Genomic DNA, 6,000 nt, shown 5'->3' on the forward strand with positions numbered 1-6,000 from the left:
GCTTTCTTTCTGCCCCACCCATTCTACCCTGGGTGTTGTTGTTTGACTATGGTAACTAAAAATCAGTAATAACTTATGTTTAATAATAATTATTTGTCATAATATAGAGCTAAAACTATTTGGATTTACCTTCTATAATTGTTACATATATATAGCATTAACACAATTTGGCTTACATGCCGGCTGATATTCTTTAAAATTATAAAACAATTACAAATAGGATGTGAAAAGCATGATTTTCATAAATGAACGATGCTACAATGTGATTCATGACTTCACATGATGCAACAAATAACAAAATAACGAAGATAGAATAGTCTTCACAGGGTGGAGTATCTAGCAGTGGTTTTTTAGACTGGTTACCTGGTTCTGCCCCAGGTTCCCCTATATTCTCCTGGCTTTGTTTGTTCCACAGAAATAAAAAATATCTTGCCCATCACAAGGAATTCTGAACATAGCACGTAACAGTGAAACCTGCAAGCACTGACTTAGCTCTGACTGTACTTCTCTCAGACATAATTAATAATGCATACTTACAATTTTTTTCACAGACTTCTTAATTATTGTCATCAAAGAATCCAACTTCTCTCCTATTACTATTCCATATGCAAATTGTTCTCATTGGTAATTAATGTATTGTTTACATTTTTTTAATTTCAAAATTATAATGATTGTGTAGGTCTAACTTCATGGAATGCAAGAGACTGTAAACCTTTGGCTACTCAAAATAGAGGCTCAAATTTTATGCTGACAAATTATCAAATATTGAACTTGAAAAGTTTGGGAGGCAGCCAAGTTTGTTTTGTTTGTTTGTACTTAGGTTATTTTGTGCAGTTTGTCTACTTCTGTAGGTTAATCACAACCATTAGAAGGAATGGTGAATATGTGAAATATACTGCATGGAAAATATCATGGGGGGGGGGGGGGGGTTAAGAAACATAATGAACTACAACCGCCCAAGATCGAACTGAGAAGTAGAAAAGGCTAGGTCAGTAGCATGTCGACACCTGAACTGCACACATATGATGTTGGAATGCAAGACTCGCAGATTGAGGTTAGAAATGAGAAGATGATGTGTGATTTCCAATAGTATGAGGGAATAGAGAATAGAGTGAGTGTCATCAATTCCATGCCACACAGATCTGCAGTGATGTTAGCTGCTTGTGGAGACCACACACACACTACTAGAGGTCAGTTCCTGACATAATCATCTTCATTTTGTTCTTGTTCTTCTGATATGCACATTGCCTTCTAGTGTATCTCGTACTGTTACCCTTGCATGAGCACTGATTATGGGCCTTTTTGTACCAATACTCCAGTGTCTTATATTGTATTTGATAACTGGATGACAATTATGTGCAATAATATGAGTGCTTCATAATTTATTTTTCTAGTATCATTACTACATTTCCTCTATTGCTTCTCTAATTGTTTGAGCAGAGAAGATGGAGGAACAAATGCAATGTAACTTCCATGTCTTACGCAGCATTTGAGCTTAGGATAAGGTGACCAGACATCCAGTAAGAAGAAACCAGTGGCAGGTTTGGTTTGAAAACATACTTAGCTAACACGTAATGCTTTGCAGTAGGTTGTTATCTTCAAGCATTTTACAGGGTTTGTCCAATAAGTATCGGGATTTATTGTCTCCGGCCAATGGGGAGGGGTGGAGGGCAGTCTCTGTGGGTGGGATCAGTGTTGTGGGATGTCAAATGAGCTAGGAGACCCAGCCCAGTTGCCTCCAAGCCTTTGGAGTGTGTAGGTCACGCCTGAAGTGAAAGTGTGTTTAGTGCTCGCGTCGAGAGGCAAGATGCAGCGAACCATCGAGCAGCGTTGTGCAATTAAATTTTGCGTTAAACTGAACAAATCTGCTACAGAGACTTTTGATATGATCCGTGAGGCTTACAAGGATGAAGCCATGTCCAGAACACATGTTTTTGAGTAGCATAAAAAATTCAAAGATGGCCGGGAAGACGTCGAAGACGAACAATGCGCTGGACGTCCAACATCGATCCGAAACCCTGAAAATGTGGTCAAAGTGCGAGAACTTCTGAACAGGTGTGGTGCACAAGTAGTTTGTGCCTGCTTGACAAACAGCAAATGGGAAATTTTATGCAGAAGTGCTCGAACGTTTGAGGATTAGAGTCCACTGCGTCTGAAGGGAGATCGCTGATTCCTGGCTGCTGCATCATGACAATGCACCCAGTCACACATCGCTAATTGTGAGAGAGGCACTGGTCAGTTGCTAATTGTGAGGGAGGCACTGGCCAAACATAATGTGGCAATGCTGTCGCAAGCACCCTACAGTCCAGATATGGCTCCCCCTGACTTCTTTTTGTTCCCTCGGATCAAAAGAAGCCTGAAAGAACATCGTTTCGGGACGATTGAGGCAGTTGAAGCGACTTCGACGGGGTGCCTGAACAGCCTTGCGGTTGCAGACTTCCAGGGGGCATATGAAGAGTGGAAAAAGCACTGGCAGCAATGTATTGATGCTGGAGGGTCATATTTTGAAGAATATTAACACACTGTACATATGTCTTCAATAAATTTATTTTTATGACTTCAGTCCCGATACTTATTGGAAAAACCCCTTATGATCTTTCTTCGTTTATACGTATAAAAGCTGCCAACAATTTGAAATTGCAAATGCATATGCTTCAATTGAAAGGAATTCACTGCAGGTGTGGTTCTGGTAGATCTAGTGTTCACAAGTTCCTAACTTATAAAATACAGTGTAGTTTATTATTTTTGTGAGTGAACTGTGTAGTGAAAACACCTGTGAAAAAATGAAAATATGCCACCAAAAAGATTCGCAATGGAATATCCTTACCTTAAGAAAACAATTTCTGGCTCAGATGTTCACTGCAGCAAGTGTTTATCTTATTTCAGTATAAGCCATGAAGGGATATAAGACAACAAATAAACAGCAAAAATCATAAAAGTATGATGCGTGCAAGTGAGTCTAGCTCTGTACTTAGATTACCTTCTTAAACTGAAAGTTTTGGTGACAGCTGATGAAGCAGTGTTCACAGTCCAGTACAATCAATATTACAAATCAATGGACTGTACTTCTAACTTATACAGTGTACTTTTCAACCAAAATTTATATGTCACCAGAGTAATAACAAGGCAATTGTTTTAACCCTACTTGCAACTTCTCAACAATAGTGTAATTTACAGAAAGCTAATTTTATTTCAAAAATGGCAGATGAATCAAATCAAAAGGATGTAAAATATTTCCATTGCTTGTCCTGTCGAGAGAATTCAAGTTAAAGTGCTGGATCTTAAATCTTGTCTGGAGAAACTTAAGAAACCACTGATACTTCTTTGAGTGAGTGCTAACACCTTAAAAGATAAAATAGTTGCTCCTCGTGCAGATGGTATGAACTGCAATTTTGGATATGTATCGAGAAAGGGTATTAACAATTAAAGTAAGGCTTGAAGCTTTCCTGGTGACGAATGATGAACAGATTCTCTGAAGCTATTGACCACGTGAGTTGTGGAAATGATTCCAAGCTTTCGAGAGCTAACATCACTCTCATCTTCAGGGCAGAAGTGCAGTTCTGAGGATCAACCCGGTGTACATACGTTTGTGGAGGGGGGATCCCGGTGAAAATGGCGGACCAATCGAGTGGCGTGTCTGCTACGTGCCGTTTCTGGTTAACTAACGCTAACTAGGCTGGGTCCAGTTTGAGCCCCGTGTCACAATTAAGATTGTCTTTTTCTTTATAAATGGCTATTGCTTCCTTGATAATACGGTCCCAGTAGTTTGAATTTTTGGCTATGATTTCTGTGTTGCTGAAATCTGGTCTATCTCCCTCATTGATTGAATGTTTTGCTAGTCCCGACTTTTCAGGGTGGAAATACTTGATGGAGCTTTGATGTTCTTTACAGCGCTGTTCTATTGTCCTACCCGTTTGCCCAATGTATGCTTTCCCACATTTGCGTAATATGGTATAGACTCCCGGTGTTTTGAGTCCTAACACATCCTCGGGGTTGCGTAGTAGGCTTCTCATCTTTGGAAGTGGTTTGTGAATGGTTTTTATGTTATGTTTCTTACTTCAAGTACCTCTACGGGGAGGAAATGCTACATCACATCCGTAGATTTGAGGACTTACGTATTCAGAAAGCGAAGCTACTCTCAAGCTTAGCTTTCTTACTTTGGTGCAGAGACAAGAACGTCAACCCGACCTTCGTCACATTAAAATACCCCATCAAGAACATTGCTACCAGTAGAATTTTAAGATGCACCAGCATGGCGTTGTTAAGGGAAAGGGCACACCCCACATGCCGGGAACTTGAGCACGCCAACAGGAGTCTACTACGCATCCAACTGGAAATTGCATCCTCTGTATCTCCGATGGACTGGGAATGGATCGACTCCACAACCAGAGCCCACATGGAACTACAAGTGAACCAGGTTACATAAAACCAATCTACCAACAGCCAAGCCAGCTGACCAGAACACCAACTGGACTGTGGTCAACCTAACGGACAGGACTTTGGATGAAGCCACAATATCTATCCTTTCGAAGGGTTTAAACTTTGCTGCAGCACCCAAAAGTATCCCCCTCAGGGACATAATCAGCAGTATTGAGCAGACTGTAAAAGATCTTCCTGACAAGACTGCTCAAGACATACATCAAGAAACTTATGTGGCCCTTAAAAGGGCCGTTCAACCTAGACCTAACATTTCCCCAGCAGAGAAATCCGCACTCAAAGCACTAAAAGAAGACATGGACATCCTCATATTGCCAGCAGACAAAGGAAACGCATCAGTTATTCTCCAGACCGCGGACTATGACAAGACAATTTCAGAACTTCTAGCAGACTCCACATACAGGAAACTTCCCCGAGATCCTACAGCAGCAGTTGAAAGAAAGACCAGAGCACTTCTGAAGAAAACATCATTGCCGAAACCCATTCAGGACAAATTGACACCAAGCGGAACAATACCACCATGACTGTATGGACTGCCAAAAATTCACAAGACTGCAGTGCAATTAAGACCAATCGTCAGTGTCATTGGATGCCCAATGTACAGACTTGCCAAATTCCTGACAGCCCAGCTTCAACCACTGATAGCAAATGTGAATATCATGTGACAAACTCCACTGAATTCATCAAGACACTTCAGCAGATCAGAACATCATCAGATGACATCCTAGTCAGCTTCGACATAGTGTCATTCTTTACCAAAGTGCCACTTCAAGATTCACTTCAACTACTAAAACGCCACTTCACACCAGAAATCATCAGTCTGTTGAAGCACACACTGACATCTACCTACTTCAGCTAGGGTGGACAGTACTACGAACAAACCGACGGGGTGGCAAAGGGTTCCAAAACTCTCGCCTGCCATAGCCAATTTTTTCATGGAGAACTTTGAACACGAAGCGCTGTGCACAGCTCCGTTGAAACCCACCGCCTTTTACAGATACATCGACGACACCTTTGTCATCTGGCCGCACGGTAAAGAAACTCTTCAGCCATTCCTATATCATCTAAAATATCAACGCCCAAATATAAAGTTCACCATGGAGACTGAGAAGAACAACAGCCCTCTATTCCTGGATATTCTCATCAGATGCAAACCAGACAAATCCTTGCGACACAGTGTATACCGGAAACCGACTCGCACCGATCTATATCTCAATGCCAACAGTTTTCACCACCCATCTCAACGAGATACAGTTCTCTCTACTTTATTTCACCGGGCCATCTCCATCTATCAGAAGAAATATATCATCTTCGCACAGCTTTCAAACAGAATGGGTACTCGGAACACAACATCAACATGACATTAAAATGAGTACTATCCAAGAAGACCAGCACACCAGGGAATCCGGACACATCAGGGAATAAAGACACGCTGGGAATCCAGACTCCCCAGGGAATTCAGACACACCAGGGAATCCAGACATATTGGGGAATCCAGACATATTGGGGAATCCAGACATATTGGGGAATCCAGACATATTGGGGAATCCAGACATATTGGGG

The sequence above is a fragment of the Lepisma saccharinum genome, chromosome 2 (assembly GCF_977018435.1).
Source record: "Lepisma saccharinum chromosome 2, izLepSacc3.1, whole genome shotgun sequence".
Lineage (NCBI taxonomy): Eukaryota > Metazoa > Arthropoda > Insecta > Zygentoma > Lepismatidae > Lepisma > Lepisma saccharinum.